Raw genomic sequence first — 13,806 nt, 5'->3', positions numbered from 1 at the left:
GGATCTATCTTGGTTGGCCTCATGAGGGTGGGGACCGAGGTCACCTTGAGGTGACCCCATACCCCACACCTGAATGTCCACTGGGACACAGTGAGCTGACAACTGTATCCTGTTGTTTCCCTCACCTTGACTTGCTGCAGGACGTGTACTTCATGGCCCAGGGGCACCTCCTGGTGTAGAGGTTCCGTGTTGCACATCTTTTCTTTATTGTAGGCTGTGACGTGGGTGGGGTTGGCACAGTCCCATCCCACCAGGACGTAGCTGGTTGTAGGCCACACGGCTGCCAGCAGTAGTCCCCACAGGACCATCCACCAGTGTGAGAAGCTTCCAGGCAGCCATCTACCTCGCACACGCGGCTGGGGATCTTCGGCTCGGGTCACGGCTGCTTCTCTGGGCTGGACACGGCTGGGCTGCTCCTGGCTAGATACAAGTTTCCATTGAGCGTTATCTTTGTGTGGTCGGGGCACCCCGATACCCTCCCCAATGACAGACTGGCAGGCGACTGGCGCTTGCCTGGGTGTCGGCTCCCCTAGCCCCAAGTGGTCCCTTCCCTTGTCCATGGCATGCCCAGTGGCATGGGGCTGAAGTGCGTGTGGCACAGGCTCGCCCTGACTCACGTCCCTCCCCTGCCCTAGGAACTCAGGTGCATGTGGCACAGGCAAGTCCTTATATCCCCAAATTTCAATCTCCCCAGCCTCTGGTGCAGGGGGCACAGGCAAGGCTGGGGTTTTACAATGGTTTGGATACAACACATTTGTCAAATTTAACTTATCCTGGCTCGACTGGGAGTGCTGGGCAGCTGGGTTCCTTCGGATGGCGGGGGGCGCTGGATGGCATGCAGTTGGGCTCTCCCTGCAGGCTGGTGGCGCTGGCTGGCTGGGGGTGACGGGTGTCACCCCTTCCTCTGGGACTGCTGGCTCGTTCCAGGATCCAGGTCTCTCGGTGGCGGCGACGGTTGTCGCCCCAGGCACCAGGTTGGAGGCTGGCTCGTTCCAGGATCCAGGTATCTCGGTGGCGGCGACGGTTGTCGCCCCAGGCACCAGATGGGAGGCGCTGGATAGCACCCCCCAGTCATCACAGGTGGCGGCGCCGGGTGGCGCCCCATACATCGATGTTGATGCGCTGGCTAGCGCCTCCTGCCTCTCTCGTTCAGCGGCCGCCAGGGCCTCCCCGTACACCATCTCAGTGACGCTGGGTAGTGCCCCTCCACTCTTGCTGGGTAGGCTCGGTCAAGCAGGCTCCATCATGTTGAGGCTAAAAGGCTGGGGCCTCAGGACTTCTGGCTCGGCGATGTTGTAGGGTTGCACCAACTCCGGCCCCAGGTGGTTGAGACTGAAGCCCAGGCCAACCCGGTTGGGTTCAGCCGCGCCGCCCAGTACGTTGATCCTAGCTGGAACGGTCCCAAACTGCGGCATCCCGTCGGCTCGGTCCGCAGCTTTGGGGGCGGCTGCTTGCTGCGGTGGTGCTGGGGGCGCGCTCCCTTCCATATGGGCCACTCTACTGGGCTTTCCTGGAGGGGCACCCTTATCTGCGGTGCGCCTGCGGCTGGCTACCTGGTCCCAGTCAGCTCGGCACTCGGCCGCCGTGTGACCGGCATAGTGGCAACGCTCGCACTTGGCAGAACGGTCACGGCGTGGCTGGGTGCGTCTCTCCTCTAGGCTAACTTCCATAGGCGTCGGGCAGTCTCGAGCTCGGTGGCCTCTCCCCTGGCAGCGGAAACAGCGACCTGGAACCTTGTCCTTGACCTTCCCCATCTGGTGGAGACCCGGAGCCAAGGCGCCAATCTCCATTGGCTCCGACTCGTCATATTGGGGCAACTGGATGCTGGCCGATCCAGTAAGCCCGTCGGTAGAGTCCACTAGGCACACACCCTCCTTCAGCTGCTTGGTAATCATGGTGACGGTGAACATGGCTCTACGAGTGTACACAGGTACACTCGTGATCTCGTGACTCATCATCTCGCGTTTCACATTAGCGTTACGAATGCCACGATTTAATTCGTCCACTAACAACTCGAGATCCTCATGGCTGTAGGCGTCCCTATACAAGGCACACTTGGTTGATATGTATGCTTGTATAGGTTCTGTCGAGTGTTGCTTGTAATCCCTAAACGCTTGTTTAAGCGTTTGGGATTCAAAAGCAGGACGAAATAACATTTCACACTCGGCCTTGACCTGTTCGTAGGTCAAGGCTTGGCCTGCCTCGCCAAACAGATGAGAAGCCATTTCCGCCGCTTGCCCTACCAGTGACAGTAAAAGGGCATTGCGGCGGTTGAGGGAGTCATGGGGTGGCACGCGGTAAGCCGCCCATGACATCTCGAGTCTGCGGATATGTGAACTCCAGGATTGCTTGGGCGGTCCTCTATACTCCGGCAGGTTACTCAACATCAGCTTGCGGTACTCGGCTGGAGCCGGCTGAGGGTCATCCTGGAGCCATCCTGGGGCTTGGTCGCCTCCTGGCGCTTGCGGCTGTTCCATCGGGTCAACGGTTCAACGGCGGGACACAAAGTTATAAAGCAATAGGATAAATGGTTTGTCACTTGAGGCTTTCTAGCCTAACAGCCAACACTGTTTTTATCACTAGGTTGGTAGTTTAGTTGCAAAGATATAACTTAGCTGTACTTATCACTAGTTGGATGCTGAGGTTGTAGAGTAGGCTGGTAGGGGTAGATAGGTGTTGAGGGTCTGAACTGCTGTCAGGAACTGATTTGGTTTTCCTTTATCACACTACAGATAGGAGGAGGAAGCTTGTAATTCTTTATTTTCTAAAAATACCTCTGTTAGATGCTATGGAGTAGCTCCGCTCCGGTGTGTGTGTGTGTGCGTGAAATCTCCTGTCCTTGCAACGCGCTTATGCACCGTCAAATCCGCGCACACAGGTAAAACGCGCACTTATCCCTCAACTCGCTCTCTCATTGGTCCGCTTTGTCCGTTGAATTTTATGATATTTCCGCACTCCGTTGCGCTACCCGTAAATGGCGCTCTGTGTTCCCGGCCACTAGCTCCACACCGTGGGCGGACTTAGTCTAGTGTGGGTAGGAGGGGGGAAGCGCGTGAGGGGACGGGGGTAAATCCGTCCGTTCCCCCTGTGAGGAAGGGGGGAGTGCTGTGGGTTTGAGGTAACTGTGTGATGAAGTAATGGTGCCCTCTCTCCTTAATCCTAGGCTTATCTGTTATGTCACCTTGATTGTATTTCCTTCAGTGGAGAGTGGGCCCCTCCCTTTCCTCTGAGATAAGGGGTGTATTGTTGTTGTGCTGTAGGCTTGAGGTGATTAGATTGTGTATCAGGGCATTTGTTATATTACATCTAGCTTCTATTTTTGTCCTTATCACAATTACATAACAGATTTGTTTACCAACCCTGTTCTATTTTTAGTTGTTATCACAATACACAATAAATCCAAGCCTGTTCTATTTTTAGTTTTATCACAACACAACAAATTGTTTGCCAATCTTTGCTCATAAATCTATTGTTTAGCCATCACACCAGGGTGGTAATCCCTGCAATGTGATATAATATCTGTTTTTCTAGATGGGTGGCTGCGTTGTAGCCTCTCAGGATACTTGGAGTTGACGTAGTTTTCTCTGCTTTGGTGCACTACACTCGTATGTTGGCTCGCAGCTCGCAGCTATGTGGCGTGTTTCAGCCTATCGGCGGCAGGGAATGTCCCGTCCTGCTAGCGCCGCTGATCCAAATCCGGCTGATGGCGGCAGGGAATGTCCCGTCCTGCTAGCGCCACTGGTTCGGATCCTGCTATCTCTTGCAGTAAAATTGGCCTATTTTCAGCCGTTTCCACTTATTTGGCTTGTTTCAGCCGGTCCGCAGGCCTGTTTCAGCCCTTTGAGCGCTCAATTCTCCGTTAGATGTCGGCGCTTCTCGCGGTTCTTCGTCAAGTTTCGCTGTTTCACTTCCACAACTGCCGGATGCAGAGTTAGACCTTGCTATCCAGGGTGGGTAATTCAGGTTGCTTGTGTCAGTTTTGCCAGTTTCACTGCTGGGAGTACTTTAGCCTCAGCTGCGCGTCTGCTCTACACTTGTGGTTTGCCGTAATCTCACACAGCTGTCACCAAAAGTTGTGGTATCCGTCGAGGATAAATGGCAGACACCGGAGTTCAATTAGATTACGGCAGTGTGACAGACATGGACACCTTACTATAGAGAAGCTACGCTTCTCTAGCATTCACTAAATAATAATCAACATCTATTTCAGTTGTCACTTTATTGCAGGTCTAAAGGGTACTAAAGCTATATACAACAAACAATAACTACACAGATAGGAATAAATAATCATAACATAAAAGCATTATAATACATATACAATAGTCAGTTTGGGCAATAATGATCCCCCATCCCTGGAAAGGGTGGGGGGAATTAACAATACAGTTAACCATAATAAAACTTGGCAGATTCAATCATTAATTTTAGGCATAGGGAGGGGGTCGACAGACCCCTTCCCCAGGACTCGGGGGAGGGCCGTTGGCCCTTCCCCGAACCCCGGTCAGGGGTGCCATAGGCATGGCTCACGGTTGCCGAATACCACACTATATCTTATGGTGTTTTTTTGTATCTTAAAGCTAAATAAAACTGTCCAAAAACTTTTACTATTCATGGGCAGATATTAGGCTATTTTAATGATAGATTTGAATGATGTGGCCCTTGGGGGAAATAATATCTCTCCCCTCCAAAAAAAAAATTTTTTCTCTCAATTTTCCTCCTTTATTTTAAAAGAAAATTAAATGCTAGGTTAAAGTTAGTCTTCCATTAATGGCGAAGCCAATAATACATTGATTTTATAATTGAATATGCATTTTTATAAAAAAAAAATGTTTAAGGTCATATTTTAAATTTATATTTGAATCAATAGTCAACACAAGCATGAATGCCACACAAGATTTTTCTATTCTCCTTCTCTATAAAGTAGTAAGATTTTTTTGTCTGTAGCGAAGAATCTCTTTAATCTATACGGTTCTCCTTTACAGTGAAGCTTCTAATAGGACTAGGAAAGGTTTTTAATTATTTTGGGGGAGGGCATCTCCACCCTCATAATAGAAATCACCTATAAAAATTATCCTCCCACCCTTAAGAACCCCTAGAGGGTTCTAGGGGCATGACCGCTGCAATGATTAATGTAATACAAATTATATGAAACAGAAATCATAGAGAAGCTCTAGTATTAAAACTAAAAACAAGAAAGGCTATTATTTCTATTCACGACTTCATGGTTAATTCTTTTTAACTTGCTGACAGCATTGCTTTTTAAAATGTAGGGTGTGTCAGTTTTAGATTTTTCAAACCTTTTTAAAAATTTCATTTCATGATAATTTTTTTCCTATTTTTTGTTTGAAGATTAAGATCTCAATAATTATTGAACCGATTAGATTCTCTACTTTAGGTAAGCTCCACATAGGTCTTCTGGTGGTTTTAAGCAATGTTATTTTCAGATTTTAGATTTGGGATGGTTTTAAGCTATTTACTGGACCCTAACTACTCCTAAAAGCTAGGAGTGTAGCCTCTAGTAATGTAGAAAGTACTAGTTTATCGTATACATTAGGCCCAAACATCCATAATAAATATTTTTAATGTTAATTGTTTAGACTTTTGACGTAATAATTTAAAACATTAATTCAATATTTCCACTTTAAAAAGATTAAATAATATTGCAACAAAAGTAAAATGGAATTTTTGTTTTTATCAGCTTTGATATTAAAAGTTTATCTAGCACATGATTGCTAATCTTTGTATGATATATTTAGCCTTGGATGCTTCTGGATGTTATCATCCTTGTTTAAATCTTGTGCAAAGGGTTAGAATTCAGGGATATAAAGGGATAAGACAATGGCCAATATATTGATGTACATCCCCAATGATGATACACAAAAAATTATCCCTTATGTAGATTATAATTAGTGGTTGAAACGTTTGGACACTCAACTTACTGAATCAACCTATCAAAATTCTCAGAAAGAAATTAAATTCTTTTAGAATCAGGGATCAAAAGGGGTAAGACAATGGCCAATATATTGATTTACATCCCTGCAATGATGATACACAAAAAATTACCCCTTCTGTAGATTACAATTTGTGGTTGAAACGTTTAAACACTCAAATTAATGAACTAACCAATCAAAATTCATAAAAGTCCTTAACTTTATTAAGCCTATGAATAAGAAAACGTTATTATAAAACTTTGGGGACTAGTGTAATAAATAGCCTAATGTCCCCTCCCTCCCTGGTTAGGATTATAAACCTTGCACTGATCACCAAGGACAAACTTTATGGCCTCCACATCAGTTTTCAAGTTGCTTTTTTATGGCATCTGAAATAAAAATTGCAGCTTGAAAAAACCTAAACTTGATTCATTTCGACAATTTTTTCCAATTACCGAGCGTTGAATAAACCAGAAGAGTTATAGGTTCAAGGCTCGGCAGCCATCCATATTTAGGAAGGCGGCCTCTGGCTCCAGATTGTTGAGTTAACAATGAAAAAAAATTACTCTCATCATTAATATGTCTTTCTTTTCTCATTTTATTATGTAAGCCTTAAAGTTTTGGTTATTGTTAAAAAAGCTTCGCTAATAAATTAAGAGTTAGTAAGATGTAAGGACAAGATAAGAACCCTGAAAGTTTAGTAGCTACGCCAACAATATTAATGAATTTGAAGCATAGAAAAGTGCGCATAGTCTGGGCGTAGCACTGCTACACAAATCAGGGATCTAAAGGGATAGGACAATGGCCGATAAATTGATGTACATCCCCAATGCTGATGAACGATATTATACATTCTGTAGATTACAGTTAGTGGTTGAAACGTTTGGAAACTTAACATAATGAACCAACCAATAAAAATTCAATAAGAATCCCCAAAGTTGTTAAGCCAATGATTAAAAAAAAGGTTATCATAAAACTTTGGGAACTATGTAACAAACAGCCCAACGTCCTATCCCTCCCTGTACACAAATACTTAAAGCCCAAAAACAAATTTTCATGGCGATAAGTTGGACTGATTAAAAATTTGGTTGACCATTCAGAAATAATCTTAGGACATAAATTTGATCAGATGTCAATTAGTCTCTGCTTTATAGAGATGGTTTCAGATTTTTTTTACAGTGAGGTCAGTGATTTTTTTTCGAAGCAAAGCTTTATACTTTTTTGGTTTGTACGTTCATAAAGGATAGCTTTAACTTTAAAATATATTTCCATTTGGAAGTTGTCTTAAAGGCAAAATTATATTTTATTTTAATTATCTTTCCATTATCGCTTTGAAATCCATTAATATCTGCTGGATTAGAACCGATTCTCAGACATACTGAAAAATCATGCATAGCATCGTATTACAGAAATTTTTTCACGAATATAAAAATAAATTAATACCAAATTTGTTAGACCCAAGGTGCCAAAACCCGGTTTTAATCGTATAATTTTTCATTTAAATAGCGCCCAAAAAGAAATAACTCATAACGAACTTTTTTCTGCTAATTATGCTTATCTTCCTCAAAATTCAGAGCATCAAATACTATCTATCTGATTAGTATAATCATGACACGCCTTGTAGAGTAGCTTCGCAACTAGAATGTAAAAGACAGAATTGGGTATATTTAACTAATTTGACTGTTACTTCAATTTATTTTGTCCCACTTTCGAGTTTACTTTTTTCGTTGGACCTTATTGTGGAACTTTATTACTTTAGCGTCTCCGCTCATTTCCATGGGTAAAGTAAAAGCAAAATTCACGACCGTGACTCAACTTGTCGTCGGGGAGGTAAAAGGTTCGAATCTCAACCTGCGTCATAAGTAAAGACGTTAAAAAGGGTTCCTATGTCTGGTGCGCGATTTAAATAGTAGGGAGTAGGAAGCAGGGAGAATACCTTGGCCAAAAACAGGTGCAACTCATTTCCATGCACAGTTAGGACTTTTAAGGTCGTGCAATCAAAGGATCAATTGTCTATAGGGTTAATGGACGCTTAACACCGCAATTATAAATATGCAAAGTATGTTTTAAGGTGCATGGAGAGGTCCCGAAGCGACTCTAAACTACCTAGAAAGCATCAAGCAATAGTAAAGCTACGCTATGAGCCAATTTTTATGCATACATGCGTTACACTGCACTTTTTAAAGTAGGGTATGTTCAAGGTGGCGTGGAGCTAGTACCCGAAGCGTCACCGAGACCCCCTAAAGTTTCTATCTTGTCTAATACTTCATCAGTAAAGTTTTTATGTTTTAAAAGAATTTTTTTTTAAACCAATTCCGTGATGCCTGATTATACTATTTTCCAAATTTGGTTTTGTGTTTTGTTTACTCATTGACAAGTGCCAATTAACAAATATTTCACAAAATTAACAACCTTCTGTGGAAATTAGCAGGGAGGAAGGAAGGGGACATTGGACTGTATAATACACTAGGCCCCAAAGTTTTGTAATAACGTATTCATATTCGTTGGGTTAACAATTTTGGGGACTTTATTAAATTTTAATTATTTGGTTCATTTAGTTGAGTGTCCAAACCTTTCAAACACTAATAGCAATCTACAGTTGGGTAGTTTTGCGTATCATCATTGGGGATGTACATATATTTATCGGCCATTGTCTTATCTCTTTAGATCCCTGGTTGAAAATAGAGAAACTTTATTTACTTCAAATATACTTTTGCACTTTACTTTACAGTCCCATATTTTTGTTGTTGTTGATAAAAACAAACTATCTGAAACCAAACTTAATCATGAAAGAGGGGGGAAAAGGGTATTAGTGGTTCTCTAATAAAAAATAATTTTGAACGTCTAACCTTACACTTCTATTTCAAAGAGGATTATTAAAGTCCCTCAACAGATTATGACGTCATACGATAGAATAGCCAATGAGAGGCCAGTATACACTGTAATTGATCAATGCTAAAATTTATGCTAACCTCTCATTGGTTATTTTATCGTATTACGTCATAATCATCTTCTATTTCAAAGATTTACTCTACGAAATAATTATGTAATTACAATAATATACTTCAAACGTTTCATATTACTAACAAAAGAATAAAAAAAATTTAGCTGCTCTGTTAAAAGTGAAATCAATTCTATGTCCCTACTTTTTTACACAAATGTAGAAATGGCCAGGGAGGGATGGGACATTGGGCTGTTTATTACACTAGTCCCCAAAGATTTATAATAACGTTTTTTATTCGTTGGCTTTGCAACTTTTGGGTCTTTTTACTGAATTTTGATTGGTTTGTCCATTAATTTGAGTGTAATGTAATCTACAGAAGGGTTAATTTTGTGTATCATCATTAGGGATATTTATCAATTTATCGGCCATTGTCTCATCCATTGAAATCCCTGAAAAATGGTGAAAATTTTACTATTACTTAGAACTTAGTAATTTGTAGACAAATGCAACATTAGTTAATTTCCATAAAATTGAGTCTGAGAAACAAGAACGATTATCTATTATACAAAGTAGCTTGATGTCTGTCTGTCCGTCCGTCCATCTGTCCCTTAAGATCTCGGTAACCACTGAACCGATTGGATTCTACTCTTCAGAGAATATACCTACTGGTTCTGTGGTGGTTTTAAGCTATTTTCTTGGGAGGTGGGACACCTCCAACCTCCACAAAAAAAAAACAAAAAAATCCCCCTCATTTTTTAGGCAGTTATTTTGATATTAGGTGGTTGCAGCACCAAAGGTACCTAATTTATTTTTTGAATTACCTAGGGGCGAAGCCGATAGTGTTAAATAATGTATAAGTATTAAGTAAGACATGTAAACACCCTTTTAAAAGGAGAAGTTTTTCTAAAATTAGGGTCGATCCGTCCGTGAGGAACAGTTTTTTATGTTAATTTATTCATGATAGATTCGTAATATCGATTTTAAACTTTGCCTGCTTATTCCTACAACAATTAGACACTGTTTAAAAACCGTAGCAACTCTTTAATCGTTGCCAGAAAATCCGTACGTCCATTTACATGCTGATTTTTTTCACAACAAATTATCCTATTCATCTGATTTTTGAAAAACTGAGTCCTATTACAACAAGGTACAAGATAAGTATATCTATAATTAAGTCCCAAAAATGTAAGTATGTCCTTGAACAGTATCCTGTATTTATTCAGTTTTGCAACAATTTTACTTACAATTATGTTTATATTCTGCTTTTTCAGCTCTAAAAATCTACAAGAATTAATGTTCGTTTGTCCTACCGTTTTAAAGCTTTGCTTTTATGGATGTTGTCATCCTTGTTGTTTTGTCAAGCGAGTCACCATACAAGAATTAAAACTTATTTATAAGAGAAACCAATGGAGAAAAATATTTTAACCCCAATTATATTTTGAATAAATTCGACGTTGTTTAAAAAAAATACACATATTTTATATGTGAAAAAAAACACGTTTTGGTTTAGTTTTGGGCGTAATGACTTAGTTTCTTAAATGTTAATTATAAAGAATTGTTTTTAATAAATCAATGTCAACTGTGTCTCTGAGAATCTCAGGGAGAGAGGGGACATTGGGCAGTTTATTACACTAGTCCCCAAAGTTTTAGATAACGTTTTCTTATTCGCTGGCTTAGGATTTTTATTGAATTTTGATTGATTGGTTCATTAAGTCGAGTGTTCAAACGTTTCAACCGCCAATTGTAATCCACAGAAGGGGTAATTTTGAGTATCGTCATTTAAGATGCACATTAAATTGTCGGCCATTGTCTTATCCCTTTAGATAGATCCCTGGAGAAACTACACCTGACAAAATATGTCCGTTTTTAGGGCTCAATATTACTCAGGGCTAAGCTGCTATAAAAGTCACAAGAATTTGTTTGTCAGTTTAAATAAAATGGTTCCAAAAATCCTTCTTAAAATGTATTTTGTTCATTTTACCCATATCAATTTCACTTTTCATTTTAAACACCCAAACTGTTCTATCAAAATTGGCTGCCCCTATTCGTGTTTGATACTGCTAGTTTTTTTTTAATTGTTCTGTGTTTTCATAAAAAGCAAAATATTAGACACGATTTTACATACACACAAAGTGTTAATAGCTACCCTATATATAATTTCGGATATACGGAAAGTGTCATGTGTGACGTCATATATATACGTCTAAAAAGGGAGGATGAGAGAAGAAGTGTGAAAGGAAACCAAAAAAAGAGAGATGGATTTAGAAGTATTTTTATGACGTAACACATGCCACTTTCAATATCTCCTATAACTACCATAATTTTGCACCTTGACGTTAAAGACTAAAAAGCTTGCAAGAGCTAGGAGGACTTTTAAGTTTTTTTTTTGTTTTTTCTCCATTTACATTAGATGTATTCGTCCTTGTTATTGGTCAAATTAACTTTTTTTCTTTTTAAGGAAAGGACATTCTATCTATTTTACTATCATTTAAATCTTTTCTCCTGGCCTCATAAATTAGAATAGTAAAGAGAACCGCTAGGGAGAAGCTAATTATTTTGTAACGTGCTAAAACTAAATCAGCTGAGTCTTATTGAATTTTAAGTCCTTTTTTTGAGTTATATTCAGACAATCTTTTCTTAACTGAATATCAATTAGTTTTTTTTTTTGGCAATTTCTTGCCCTTATACTTATAAAAGTATAAATGTATGCCATATCTATTTTTTTAAAATTAGGAATTAAAATAGAAATAGAAGAATAGAAGCATATTCTGAACCCTTTTTTCGTCAAATCTAAGAAGGAACATTTCTAGCAGACAAAAGTATTGTTTACTTTCGACTCAAGCTGATGTGGATTCTTAAGAAATTATAGACTCGCTATTCGATAGTGAGGCAAAATTATTTTTGTGAAAAATCATCCAAAAGCACATTAATAATCTACAAAAATTAAACAAAATCATATGTTAATAACCCTTTAAAGATTTTATTTAATTTTTGTAAATTTTTTTATTCGATTTTGGAGGATTTTTCACACAAATAATTTTGCCTCACCAGCGAGTAGCCAGCCTAACTTTTTTTTTAAGAATCCACCTCGTTACTAAGCTTTCAAATTTAAACGAAATTTTTGGGCAATTAATTCTGATTCCGCAAAGCTTTCTACTAAGAAAATATACTGTTTACAGCTGACTTTTATCTAAGTGTGAAATGAAAAAAAAACATGCATTCGTAACAAGATGTGTACAAAATTTCAACCAATGAAATTAAATGTATACACCGATGCGATTCTCCTATTGGCTCAATCAGACATTCCCTCTCTTTCTTAGTACCTTTATTGGAATTAAGTACAATACTTATTCTCTACATCTATCTTATTCTTTTATTATTAAATTTTTGTCTTTTAAGAGAGTTAAGGAAAAATAAGAATTCAATTTTAATAATTGTTTTAGTAATATTAAAAGAATGTCAGTTATGAGCTGTAAATATTTTAATTGTCTATGTTTTTGTAACTCAAGAAAAGTGGCAAAAAGTTAGAAATTTCTTAAAAGACATTTGAGAAAAAAAAACTCCATGTACAATATGGTACTAGGCAGAGACAGCTGGGACAATTAGCTGTTTATTACACTAGTCTCAAAAGATTTCTTATTTGTTGGCTACACAACTTTGGGGACTTTATTGTATTTTGATTGGTTGGTTCATTAAGTTGATTGTTCAAACGTTTCAACCACTAATTAAAATCTACACAAGAGGTAATTTTGTGTATCATCATTGTGGATGTACATCAATTTATCAGCCATTGTCTTATCCCTTTAGATCCCTGGGTACTAGGCCACCATTTGGAAAGGTATGTTGTACAATAACCGGGTACCAAATATTTTCTTGACTTTTATGATTTACTGCCTGTGTTAAAAACAAGAATGACAACATCCATAAAAGCGAAGCTCTAAAACGGTAGGACAAACAAACATTTGTGCTTGTAGAGTGTCAGAAATGAATAAGCAGAATATAAATGTATAAATCTTAACAAAATTGTAAGTACATTTGTTGCAAAAGTTTTTAAATACAGGATACTGTTTAAGGACATACTTACTTTTTAGGACGTGATTATAGAGATGCTTCGCTTATAAAATTGTATTTTGTGGTAATGACATACAAAAATGTGTTGTCAAGTATGTTTTAAATGCACGTATAATAACGACTAAATCGTACCTAACTGTTTTTGGAATCATCATGCAAAGTTTGAAATCGATAGGACAATTATAACCTCTTTAAATTAACGCAAAGAGCCAATTGGCTCGGACGGACTGACCCTAATTATGGAAAAACTTCGCTTGTAAAAAGCAACCCTATTTTTTAAACCCTTCGCATTCCATGAACCAGTTGACTTGTCTAATCTCATTAAATCATCATGGCAATTGTTTCAAATTCTTTTCTTGGTAAAATTAATTTTAGGCTGGGTGGTGGGACAGGTTGACGTGCATGCAATATTAGAATATTTTATATTTTCAATGCTTAAAATGGTCCATAAATATTTTAACAGTCCGTAAAAGTAAAATTGCTTTAAAGAATCATTTTCAAAATCAATTATATAAAACTAAGTAAAAATAAACCTAAACAACTTTAATTGACTTAGCAATAAAAATTTTAATTGGTTAATTTCTATTTTACAAGCGCAGTCACTATAAAATTAAGGTATATCCAAACCTTTCAACCTTTATTAGGTAAAATGTTGATATGAAATTCTTCTATTATTTTTTCACGACTAGTTGCTTCGCCCCTAACCTCTAACCTAACCCTCCCTAAACATAACTTCCGTAAAAAGTATGACCAATTCGGACCAGCAAGTGAGATCTTTAGATTCAGACAAAAAACTTACTACTTTATATTTTAGGATATACAAGGTAAGGTTTATATTTTTGGATCAGGATAAGTCTTAGTAAA

The sequence above is a fragment of the Acartia tonsa genome, chromosome 4 (genome assembly GCF_053477335.1).
Source record: "Acartia tonsa isolate MP-2025a chromosome 4, ASM5347733v1, whole genome shotgun sequence".
NCBI classification, from domain to species: Eukaryota; Metazoa; Arthropoda; class Copepoda; order Calanoida; family Acartiidae; genus Acartia; species Acartia tonsa.
This window is presented reverse-complemented; position numbering follows the sequence as displayed.